Genomic DNA, 13387 nt, shown 5'->3' on the forward strand with positions numbered 1-13387 from the left:
TTGTCAATACTATTTTTGCTTCTATAAAGAAACAAAGCCATTTAGTCAAACATCTATAAAAAGGTGTTTTACTTTAGGAAACCAGAAACACCTGGTAGGTTATCAAATAGGTCCTTTGATTTAGGTGACTCTTCCAAGTTGGAAAAAAAAACAAATTGAGACCTGATTAGGGGTCATGAAGACTCTCCCATGGTTTAACAGGTGACAAGACGAGATCCTACCATGTCCATGTTGGTACTTTCATCTGAGCCATGTGAGATTCTCTGATTCAAGTTTTCTTTATACTTTAATCAGGCCGTATAGTATTGATAGACCACAATTTAGGTCTATAATTAAATAGACCTTAGAACTTTTGTATGTTACTTCAATGTTAATTTATTTTTTCCTTCGAAATATGAGACAACCACAACTTTATATATCCCTTTTCGTCTAGAGATTGAGATTATAGAATATGATGAAAATAAGAATGTAAAGAAAAGAGAAGGAAAAAAAAAAGAGACTTAGCTTGACACATTAGTCTTGAAGAAGAAATGTCGTTGAGTGAAAACTTAATTTTACAACGATGGTGTAGAGTACTAATCAGATACATATATTAAGACATGCACCATTAATGACCGCTCCAGCCAACAATCACAATAACATTTATTGAGGAAATAACCACAAAGTGCATCTACTTATTACTTGAGGAGATGACCAACATTAATATTTTTACGTACACTCCTCAAGGTCCTAAAAAGTCACTTTGCTCTCAAGGAAATAACAAAATTAACAAACTTATTCTCTTCCTTTAAGATGTGCTTGCTGACATACACCATGTACCTGCTGAATAAGGTACTAATGATAGAGTCTCCAAAGTGGTCAGCAAGCATGGATTCGAAAACAGCTCTTATAATCTTCGCCACCTTCTGCCCTCTTATAAAGGTATCCAACATAAACTCATTGTCATCATTATCACTTGCGTCCCAATTGGTATCAAATATTTCTAAGTGATCAAGATAAAAGGATCCTTCTGCACAAACTATACTTTCTAATTCTTTGCTAGAAGGCATATAGAACGGCAAATTGAAAGAATCCACTTTGGCTTCCTCAATGAGACCCTAAAACAAGATAAGAAAACTTGTAATAATTTTAAATACTAAGAAGAAAATTGTACGCACTCATTAATTAAGCATGTATACCTCGAAGACCAAGTCATTTAGTGAATTAGATAACAGGTCCAAAAAGCAACTCTCTTTGCCAAAAGGATCTTCACTTCTCCTGCCAAGAAATGTCAAAACCATTCTTCCTCCCGGTGTTATTTCCTTAGAGCGCAAGCTAAGAAATAAGGAGAAATCCTTTTGAAATTGCACCTGGTAAGCTTTCAACACACTAGGAGGGCTTGTCTTTGCCAAGTAAATATTCCCCTTATTGTTACTTCCAACTGCTGGAGGAACCTATAGTTTTCATTATACATGGTTAGAAAAAATATACTAAAACACACAAGCGTGCATGATATGTATCAATTAGGTTTCAAACCTGAGAGAGCCAATGAAGGCTGTAAGAGGAATGAAAGAAGTCTATAGTACTGCTTGGAAAGAGCCTCTCATAGAAAGAACCGGGTAATCTGTGATAGAAACTGGCCCAAAATTTTCACCAAAATCCTTCTTTAGCTGATCATAGAAGGTTGGCAAGGTCCTAAAAATGGTGTTGAAGTCATTACTTGGAAGATCATTAAGGAACGCTAGGAATTCCGGTGTTTTACAATTCAACTGATGACATGTTTCATAGATCGCTTCAATGATTAAAGTGATCACTTGTAAGGTGTTAGGTCCCGATGAGCAGCCCAAATCTGCTATCCTTAGACATTGAGATAACTTGGTGGAATACAAATCTGAAATGCTTTGAATTACCAATGGCTTTGCCTTGGTTATCGCTAGTTTCTGAAAGAAAAAAACAAAATTCATGCTTAGTTGCTTGAATGGAATAAAAATGAAAGTATTAGAGAGAGAGAGAGAGAGAGAGAGACTGAAGTTGGGAGTTGTTATCATAGCCAGTTTCTCCATCCCAACCATTCATGTGAAGAACTTGTTGAACTTCCATGGCTAGCTTCTCTCGGCTTAAGATTCATGGGCATCTACATCTAGTGTGTTTGCAATTGTAAATCATGCTTGTATATATGGGGATGGATTGTTACAACCAAAGATTACAAAATGAAAGTTTTTCTTGGGCAGTGAACCACAGGAATTAAAAAAAGAAATTGTAGGTTTTAAAAATTTTGGAATGGACTAGTACAACCAAAGATTATAAAATGAAAATTTTTCTTGGGCACTGAACCACAGGAATTTAAAAAAGGAAATGTAGGGTTTAAAAATTTATTATAATTAGGAGTATATAAAATTTGTTTTAAATGTGCGAGTATAGATTTTGATATATAGTTGACCTAAAGTTGCTTCCCCCTAATAAGAATTTATAATTAAACAATTCTAAGTTTTTGGCATCACATTTTATCTAATTGATAAACTCGTAAACGTGCACAATTATTAATTAAGTCTCAATTGGAAGATTACCTTCCTTTTTCTCCTCTCATAAGAAATATAAAATGAGGTTGAAGGATAACATGCTATCCATATTGGCTTTCTCTCGATGTCTATACATGCACTTCCATTAGTCATTCCGTGTAGGTTCATATACACATCTTGATAGGAAACATTCGGCACCATCCGTGTTAGTATTCTATTATGTCTCTTTTTCTCTCTCTTTTCTCTTATAAAATAGTATTTCCACAATGGTTAAGTAAGGAAAGAGATAGAGAAGGTGGTGCATCTGACGTGGCGATGCCTATGATGCCCCGTCAGATGCACACCACGTGGATTTGTTTAAATCCTAACCGCTGAAAACATGGTTTGGTTCATTTAAAAAAAAAAAAAAATTGGTCTTGAGTCACTTGGGTTGATTAAATGTGTATATAGTGTTTTGAACGGTTGGCCGGAATTTAACTAAATCCACGTTGCATGCATCCAATGGTGAGCACCATAGGCACTACCACGTCTGACACACCACTGAAGCAAGATCCAGAAAACAATGCTAACGTGAGTCATGCTCTACCAATAGGATCTTACACACAAGAATATCTACATAGATATAACTAACACTATACTTGTTCATGTTACTTTAGTATCTATTATTTTTCTTACACGTGATTTTCTTGAGGTTAGCATTTATTAATTGATTGTAAATGACAAATTAGCTTATAAGTAACATAAGATGTAGGAGAGAGGTAGCATACATTAGACAATAAAAAAGGTTAGAAAATAAAGTAAGTTTTGATTACACTAGGGAGACTTGTCCTTGTCCTTGCCAAGTAAAATATTTCTCTTGTTAATGTCAACTGTTGAAGGAACCTAGCTCTATTATACACGCATTATGGTTTGAAAGAAAAAAAATGATATTAAAAATCAAACTTAATATAAATTATTTATGAAGTTTCAAACCTAAGAAAGCCAATGTAGGTTGTAAGAGGAATGAAAGAAGTCTAGTACTCCTCTTGGAAAGAGCCTTTCATAAAAAAAAAAAAAAAACAGGTAACCCTGCAATAGAACATACATGGCCTCAAGTTTTCACTCTTCTTCTTCTTTAGGGGTTCATAAAAGGTGGGCAAGGTTTTGAAAATGGTCTTGAAGTCATTACTTCGGAGATCATTGAGGAACACTATGAATTCAGCCATTTTATGACTCAATGATCTCCGTGATCACCAGAAAAGTGTTGGGTCTTAATGACCAACTCAAATCTGTTATACTTAGACACTAAGATAACTCGGTGGAATATAACACGAAAATGCTTGGAATTACAATTGATTTTGTCTTGGGTGTCACTCTTTTGGAAAATGGTCTTGAAGTCATTACTTCGGAAATCTTTGAGGAACACTAGGAATTCATCCATTTTATAACTCAATGATCTCCGTGATCACCAGAAAAGTGTTGGGTCTTAATGACCAATTCAAATATGTTAATACTTAGACATTGAGATAACTCGGTGGAATATAACTCGAAAATGCTTCGAATTACAATTGATTTTGCCTTGGATATCTCTATTTTCTAAAAGACTAAAATAAATCATGTTTACTCTTTGAATAGACTAAAAATGAAATAATTTAGGCAAAAAGAGAGCGAGTGAGAGTACTTGAATTGTTGAGTTACTAGCATAGCTGGTTTCTCCATCCCCATGATTCATGTGAAGAACCTGTTGAACTTCCATGGCTTCTCAAGTTTTATAATTCTTATGCATCAACTTTGGAAATGGTGTGTTAGGAGCTGTAAACTGTGTTTGTATATATAAGCAAGGAATCGATACACTCATGGATATGAAAAGGGTTTATTTCTAGGATAGAAATTAAATAAATATATATATATAGTGGATAAAACATTTACAACCTAAAGTTTGTACTTGAAAATTCTTTAGCTTCTGTAAATATAGAATTCAAAAATATTTATTAGATTCCTAAGGTAGTGGCAGACAAGAAAATAGACTGACACCTTTTCAAATTTTATAATCATTTCTTCCTAACTGATGAACTTATATTAGTAGTTCCTTCTTTTCTGCTCATAGTCATAGTCAACAACATCATAAGCCTGAAGAGAAGTTAGAATTGGGCGCAATAAGCTCTTGACGTATGAGGTCACATTCTCTTAAATTTCTTTAGCCTCCATAAATATAGAATCCAAAATAAGCTCTTGATGTTACATTCTCTCCAGTTTCTTTAGCTTTCATAAATATAAAATCCAAAAATATTTATTTGATCCCAAGATAGTGCCTAACTAGAAAATAGATTGTCACCTTTTCAAATTTTGAAATCATTTATTCCTAACTGATGAGCTCATATTAGTTCCACAACTCCACTTCATTGAGTTCCTTCTTTTCTGATTGTAGTCATTGTCAACAACATCATAGGCCTGAAGAGAACTTAGAATTGGAGAATTAGCTCTTGATGTTACATTCTCTCTAATTTCTGTAACTTTCGTAAATATAGAATCCATAAATATTTAGAATTGGGCAATAAGCTTTTGATGTTACATTCTCTCTAAGACTGAAGCCATAGCTTCTTCTTTTTTGTGCCAACACATATAACTAAACCTTGTGTCCTCCTCAATCTTCCGTGTGATTATGGATGTTGAGCCTTGATTTCCATCTCTATTCTCTACATGGTTATTGGCTGTAGTCATAATTGATAAAGACTCTCCAATTTGCTACCTCATGCTTCCATGTGGTTGGGAGGAAGTTTGGTGCATGGGTACACAATGTTAGGAAGCTGAGGTCCACTCCTATTTGTGTGTTTCATAAGGAAGGAGTTTGCATTGACAAGAAGCTATTGATGTTACATCCTCTCCAATTTCTTTAGCTTTCATAAATATAAAATCCAAAATTATTTATTTGATCCCTAAGTTAGTGCCTAACCAGAAAATAGATTGTCACCAAATTTTGAAATCATTACTTCCTACCTAATGAGCTCCTATTAGTTCCACAACTCCACTTCATTGAGTTCCTTCCTTTCTTTTCTGCTCGTAGTCACTGTCAACAACATCATAAGCCTAAAGAGAGCTTAGAATTGGACAATAAGCTCTTGATGTTACATTCTCTGTAAGACTTAAGCCATAGCTTTTTATTGTGCTAACACATATAACTAAACCTTGTCTCCTCCTCCATCTTCTGTATGGTTATGGATGTTGAGCCTTGAGCCTTGATTTCCATCTCTATTCTCTACATGGTTATTGGTTGTAGTCATAACTCATAAAGACTTTCTTACTTGATGCCTTATGCTTCCATGTGGTTGGGAGGAAATTAGGTGGGTACACAATGTTAGAGAGGTGAGGTCCACTCCTATTTTTGTGTGCTTCTTAGGGAAGGAGTTGCATTGACAAGAAGTTAGATCCTGCTAATTTAGGTTTGAAATAATTTGTAGATGAAGCAAAGAGTGGTGAGAAGTTTCACCAAAAAGAACAAGAGATTTTCTGAAGAAACCCTTTGCGCCACTCTCCACCTCACAAGACTTCTCATTTACTTAGCATTAGGGTTTTTAATGACACTACAGAAACCAAAAAACCTAGCCCTCACATAGTTAATACCTTAGCCATTTAGAGGTGGCTGGAATGGAACTCCTTCCTAATAAGATTAGGAACTACTATAATTATGTGCACCTCCATGTGATGAATCTAACTTGTATTATGTAATGTAAGAATACAAGTACTTATATAAAGAGAAATACAATGAATTACCCAAAGTACCCATATGATAGAATGCAATGTACAACCAACTTCCTACCTTGTCTTAGATTTAACAAAGCACCTTCAAGAAGACCAGTGTTGATATCGACCTAACGTCGTCCTTGCTTGAGCCACACACCATGCCTAAAGATAATCTTCTTTGTTTGGCATTACCCAAACTAGGATGGTAGACACTGAGTCTTGATCCTCTACCGCATGCTCACTTCACCCTCCACTATACAATTAAGAGGGAGATGCCCACCTCTAGGGGTGTAAATGGATAACCGACATCCGTTTCCGAATTCGCATCCACAACCGTTTAGGGGTATCCGAATCCGTCCGATTATTAATAGGATGCGGATATGGTATACCCTTTTCTTACCGATTATTATCCGTCCGATAAAATTATCCGATTAAGTTACTTTTGATTTATTATTCTTATTTTTATAAATTTTACCTATGATATGTGACTATTTTTTCTAGATTTTCTATTAAAATAACTACCAAAGTTGTTAAATTCTTAAATTTCAAACCTAGCCCTCACAAATAAAAATGTAAAGATGTAAACAAGTAGTTGAAAACTTGTATTCAATCTGTATTCATGCCCATTTAGAATAATCTACTTAAGAAAATAAAAATACCGAAAACCGCCAAACCAATAGGAAACGAACGCGAAAAAAGGATGGGAATGGAATACCACATCCGATCGACGGCCGCACCCCTAGCCACCTCTAAGTACTAACAAGGTGGACCATAAATGAGTTTTCTTCCAAAATATGTGGTAGAAAAATGTGTGAGAAACACAATCCTCTATAGATCCTAATTAACAGGATGTCTTCTTGAGATCTTTCTTTTTCCTTTTTTCCTAGCCAAGCCCATGTATTTCCCTTCTCCCTTCCCATGACAGGTGGCCAATCTGGATTGGCCAAGCCTGGCTTAGAGTGGTAGAGGTCAAGATTAGATTATTTTGACCCTTATTCGATGGGTCAGACCTAGGCCTACCCAGAGGTATATAGGGTTTTGAAAAACCCAGCCCAATCCAATACTGTTACAGCTCAATAACTGGACATGGGCCAGAGTGTTCTTCCCTTGCAACTCATAAGAACCCAACCCTAGTTCCCAAAGGCCCAAACCCATTAGTGCATTTAAATTACAAAATTACCCTTTTCAGTCCTTTTCCTTTCTGACATTTTCACATTCCCTCCCATAACCTCGTCATCAAGTCTATGGGACCCTCAAATTTATTTTAAAATTCCGTATGGTTTTGGATAGATTTGTATGGAGAGCCTGCCATGGATCACATGAACCACAGTCCTTGAAAAATGTCAGCCATGTTTTTTTCTTTTCTTCTATTTTCTTTAATTTTTTCTTTCACCGTCTAGTCTTTTCTTTTGTTTTTTTAAGTATATGAATACGAACAGATTGATGTGATGTCAATTTTGATACCAAATTTTAAGTACTTAATTAATATGATAAAAATTTAAAATTAATGACAATAATTAAATTAAACCATTTAATCTATTTCATTCAGAGTGATATAATCTTGTGATTATATACCAAATTAGATTTCATTCAACACGTAATTAGATTTGCTGATGATCAAAGTAGAAATTTATTTATAATTTGCAGCAGAGAACGTGAAAGAAGTCAGCGGGATCAACGGCCTCGAGCTTCCCTCATGTTCCCAATCACTCCCATTTGGAGATTTATTGAAATTTTAGATTTTGGATTTATTCTCACCATCATTCAAATTTCAATGTGGAACAGTCAAGTGCCTTGCTGACACTCGATCATCAAGCCAATCGTACAATCCGTAAAAGATCATTAAACAATGGGCTGTCTGTGCTCTTCAATGGATTCCATGTTGTCTCTCTTTGTTTCATAGCCGCCATTCCTCTCCCACACACTCATCCCATTTTAAGATTCTGAGGAAATCAAATCAATTGTGACCTGCAACAGAGAAGAGAAGGCACGGGCCATACTGGAAATCTCTCATTCCATACTGAAAATCTTTCATTTGATTGATTTTTTCGCTGGGAAAAGGTCAGAACTTTCAGAATAGAGTTACAGAACAGATCTCAGTTACTTCAGTTTGGGAGCAGAGGGTGGGTCAGACACAGACTCTTGAGTAATCTGTATGTGGGTTTTCCGGTGATGTTGTCGGCCGGCGGCGTCAGAAGAAGATTCGTGTTCTTTGTGATGATTCTGATAATGGTCTCTGTTTCACATATGTGGGTTTGTTCTGATTGCATTGTGGGAGCAATTCGAGTATCTCATGATGAGAGTGGGAGGGCAGAACAGAGCAGCATGAATGGGAAGAAGAAGATGAAGAGAAGGAATGAAAGTGTTTTGTTCAATAAATTCTTCACTGCAAGAGCTTTGGATTTCAACAGAACCAAAAGGGATTTCGAAGAAAGCAAGAGAAAAGTGCCCAGTTGCCCAGATGCTCTCCACAACTAGAAGATGAACAGTAGGTTCCGTTTTGCCTCAAAAGACCCTCGTTTTCTCCATTAATTTGATTGCTAGTAAGTAGTATTCCTTTGGAATTAAGTGGGAAAAATGGGGGTATTTTGGCATTCTAGGATAGTTTTCTATGCATAGAAGATGAAGGTAGCTCTGGACAACCATGGCCATGGTATTTGTAAACAGTTATCATAGAAGTGGGAAGAGTTTTTTGTTGTCAGAATCTCCACTTTCATGAAAAGAAGAAGAAGAAGAAGAAGAATGGAGTGGTAGAAATGTAATTATAGCAGACTTTTGTCTCTGCACTTGCATCTATACAAAGCTATAAGAAATTTTCTCTTTTGTTATTCTCAGCTTTCTTCAGTTTGATTTTACAGAGCTCAGCCAAAAGCTTTCACATACATATGTAGGAAATCAGAGTCAACTTTTCACCTTCCTCTGTTTTCTTTCCATTTTCCATACATGCTTCTATGGTGAACAGTGGTACACAGATTCTTCACTGATATAGCATGTTGGGTTCTTTTACTGACCATTAATCTATTTGATGTAATATTTGACACCTGGGGCACTATGACAGATTTGGAGATTGTTTGAGAAAATTGGGTTTATGGCTTTTGTGTGACCTAGCAATAGGGTTTGTCCATTAGTGTTTTGGAATGGAATCTCTCTCACTCTTTTTCTCTTTCTCTGATATATATTGGTGTGGTGTGTCCCTTCTTTCTCCAGGGAACAGTCACTCCATGGTTGCCATGTGTTTGCCTGTGTTAGCCAATTGGTGATGAACCACTGAGCAGAAGAGTTGACATTTCCTTGTCTCTTTTGATATTCACAAAAGTTAGGAAATATTTCTATCAGGCAGCTTGGTTCAGCATATCTGATCCCCAGAATTTCTCAAGTTCCCAAATCTTTGCTATACTGTAGCTTGTTACTTTAGATCAAATTTTATACCTGTTCAACCTGAAAAATCCATGTGAGTAACATTGTAGCATACCTGCTCAGATCTTTGTAGGATCTCATGGATATGCTTTTGGCAGAGTGGTCTGTCGTAGCAGATTCTTCCATGGTGACACTAAATCTAAAGAAGTCCTGGGTTTAATCATCTGTACCTGTACCACAGCTTACCCTTACCCTTCCCCTTCCCCTCCCATCCCTTGGGCTGATGGGGCATTCAATCCTTGTGATTTATTTGATTATGGCCAAAATGTAGTATTTTATTTACACTCCTTGGATATGACATATTTGCCATGACGAATCTTTTCATGAGTTGGTAAAAAAGAAAACAAGATTTTACTTAAAAACCAGGCATTGTAACCCACCTCTCTCTTTTCTTATTTCTTTCTTTTTTCTTTTTTAATCTCATTCTTGAAGATTAGTATGAAGCAATGAAAAATATCTTAGTTGGGAGACTAACTGCAATTAACTTTTTGGCAAACTTGGCAGCAAGGTCTCAAGTATTTAAAGTTAATACTCATTGGTTTGCCATGATCAGGAATGTGTTAGATTGGAATGCCTTTGGGCATCCTCGCTTTCGATTCTACTCTTATCTTGTGCTGAGAGGTTTACTTCTTGAGGTTCTATTGAGGTAGGCAGTAATGGGGACAACTATTGTTGCGGGCTCGTGTGCTTAAGAAGGCTCCTCTAAAGTTGTGTTTGTGTGTAAAGTTGTTAATATTTGTTGCTCTTAATTAGGGGTGTAAACAGGCCAGGTTGAGTCCGGCCAACATTGAACCCGTTACCAATGGCTAAAATTGAAACCCAAACCCTACCTACCCTTGTTAGGGTTTAAGACTTACCAACCCTGACAAGGCCCAATACAACCCGTCCTGCCTTGATTAACCTTGATAAGGTCGGGTTGGTTGTTGCCAACACTGACCCAAACCATATTTTTATTTTTGAAAAAAGCAATAAAGGTGCAATCTAGTCGAACCCTCAATCTTCTTCTTTAAAAGTGTGGTTTTTACCAACAGACCAACACTACACTCGTTTTATTTATAGTGTTTGTATTAAATTTAATTATAAACATAACTTTAACTAAATTATACTAATATAAGGTCAGGTTGGGCTACACCAAGTTGGCCCAAAGGTCAAACCTGAACCTGACCCGACTTATCAAGGTTGATTATTTTGTAACCTAATCCCTCCCTTCGGGTTGAAAAAATCAAGCTTAGATTAGGCTAGGCTAAGGGTAGGCTTGGGCCAGGCCGGATAAATAGGGGTTTTTTTACGCCCCTACTCTTAATACAAATGACCATTTACCCAAAAAAAAAATATGAAGCAGATTTGAGGTTAGAGGAATAATAAGGGGACCTCAAAAATATAGTAAGTATTGAGTCATCAATTAAACCTAGTATTTAGTAAAGATAAGTTTGATATATAATTTGAAATATAGGAAATATAAGTAAAATATAAATATTCACAGAATTTAAATTTAAACTTGAAAAAAATGTGTGCTCTAAATAAAAGAATAGGTTGGCGGTGAATCCTGTAGAATGAATGCATCTAACGAAGAAAGAAGCCTCACTAAGGAAGGTCACAACATTATACGGTGAGAACTGATATAGAGGATCCTCATTCTTATTATTGGAATCGTATCTATCCCAATATGATGGAGTGTGGATCATCTCCTCTGATAAGAAGCACTCTGTGCTCCCCCAACGGCTTTACAAAGACAAACTATGCCCACAAGGCAAAAAAATAAAAATAACCATCACCCTGATTCTATGGGCCTCCCTGTAATTTGTGATCAATAGCCGTCGAGTGCTCCCCGTTGGGGAAGATGATCCGGACTCAATATGACATGCATTTCGATTGTTTGATGAAACGTACGGATCTCTGATATTCTAAGATAAGATGTCAACATGCAAGCACGAACGGGAATCCAACGTATAGCCGGATCTTGTTGAAGTAGTGTTGCTGATTTCATGGTGCTTTTGGTGCCTCCCCATGGAATGGCTGTTAGGACTCATTAAATCACAACCGTTCAAAACATGGTTAGGTTTGCTTAAAAGAAAATTCGTTTTTTTTTCTATTTAAATTGATTATAAGTGCACATGATGTTTTAAGTGACAAAAACTTATGACAATTTAGATAAAAACCATCCAAGAGTGAGCCCCACAGATACAACCACATCAACAGCACAACTTTAGCAAGAAATGGTGTTTTTTTTGGATAGCACATAGAAACACATTAGGGACAAACAAAGCTAATTATGCCAGCCCAATCAATCATCATCATCTTTGTAGGTTATTTTTGGTGAAAACAAGTAATGAATATAAATGTACACAATGAACCAACCACCGCGGAACCCAACGGAGGGCCTTGGGTCATTGTTAAAAATTACTGATTTGATCGTCAAAGACAGATTCTAGACCACCCAAGGTGAGCCCGCATCTAATACTATTTCGCAGATTGCCAATGTTTTTGACAGTTGAACATAATTTAGATGCGCCAACAAAATAACAATACGAAACTAGATATACAACGTATTATTATTTTGTGGTCAGAGTCATTGTTTAGAGTCAGGGCTAAGGTTATGCATCTAACTTGGCCCAACTTAATCTAACATGATCAAGGTTAGGGTTTGACGACTAGTTATTCATGTCTAGGATTAGAATTTTAAAAAGTGTATAGTCTTAACCCCAAGTGGTGGCTCAGTTGGTAAAAGACCAATGCTTCCACACAGGACATCATTGTTTAAATCTCCTCAGGGCCAAGGGTGAAGCCTCACCTAAATTAATAAAAAAACTCCCTTACGTATATAGTTGAAGTACGCATAAATTGGCCTAGATGAACATCAAAAAAAAAAATTTATATAAAGCACTAATTGGAAGTACCAATATTGACTGGACTTATCTGTGACTTCCCATTAAAAGTCTACTTTTTAAAATTAAAAAAAAAAAATTATTCATTGGGTTGCTGTGCAATCGATACATAATCACATAATCTTAGTTTAATATTAATATTAATATAATACGAATCGAAGAACTCACCTAACTGGGAATCAACTATTCTACTTAGTCTTGACCAAAAAAAAAACTATTCCACTTAATCCCCTAGGATTTTTTTTTTTTCTTTTTTACTTTTTTTCTGTACAATCCCTAGGAATAAATGGAATACAAAAGAACTGAAAATGTACATTTAATTAGAAGATCCATCAACATGTTGTTCTTGCCATTAAGGATGTCCACCAATTCATCGAAGTCAGTCTCTATTTCCATTTCTTTCTGATCCTCCAATGTGTAGTAAAACAAGAGTCCGGATCTGCAACCTCGACGGCTTACCACCACAGAAAACGGGGGGGGGGCTCAGGGGTGGTGATGGGAGGGTTTTTTTTTTTTTTTTTAAATATTTTCAGTGGTGGGGCCCACCGTTTTTTGTGGTGGAAAAACCGTCGTGCCATCGGGGGTGATGATCCGGATTCGTAAAACAACCCCCCTAGGGACATCCACTAATTGCTAGGGTCCAATCCTCCAATGTGGAGTACAACAACCCCCCACAAATGGTCGTCTAGTAATTGCTAGGGTCCAATCCTTCAATATGTTCATTTTAATTTCATCAAGAGGTCATGTAATAGGTTTGTTGATTTTCTTGTTAAGGGAGCCCATCGTTTCTCTCTTTCTAGATCATGGTGGAATGTCCCACCTATTTTCATGATTGATCAGTCATTGTTATTGTCCAGGTCTCTTGAC

At 36.3% G+C, this 13387-nt stretch overlaps 1 pseudogene across 1 annotated transcript; it reads right to left on the bottom strand.

Annotated features, from left to right (window-relative positions):
* Positions 1-723: 723 nt before the first annotated feature.
* LOC149000396 (S-adenosyl-methionine 4-1-methyl-2-pyrrolidinyl-3-oxobutanic acid methyltransferase-like) lies at positions 724-9761 on the bottom strand (annotated as a pseudogene). Its single transcript, XR_016170647.1, has 4 exons — positions 9648-9761; positions 1516-1919; positions 1179-1433; positions 724-1097 (listed from the first exon to the last, which is right to left on the bottom strand). The product of XR_016170647.1 is annotated as an S-adenosyl-methionine 4-1-methyl-2-pyrrolidinyl-3-oxobutanic acid methyltransferase-like (transcript).
* Positions 9762-13387: the final 3626 nt, after the last annotated feature.

Source organism: Hakea prostrata, chromosome 11 (genome assembly GCF_041222555.1).
Source record: "Hakea prostrata isolate BN-2017 chromosome 11, UWA_Hpros_2, whole genome shotgun sequence".
Taxonomy (NCBI): Eukaryota; Viridiplantae; Streptophyta; class Magnoliopsida; order Proteales; family Proteaceae; genus Hakea; species Hakea prostrata.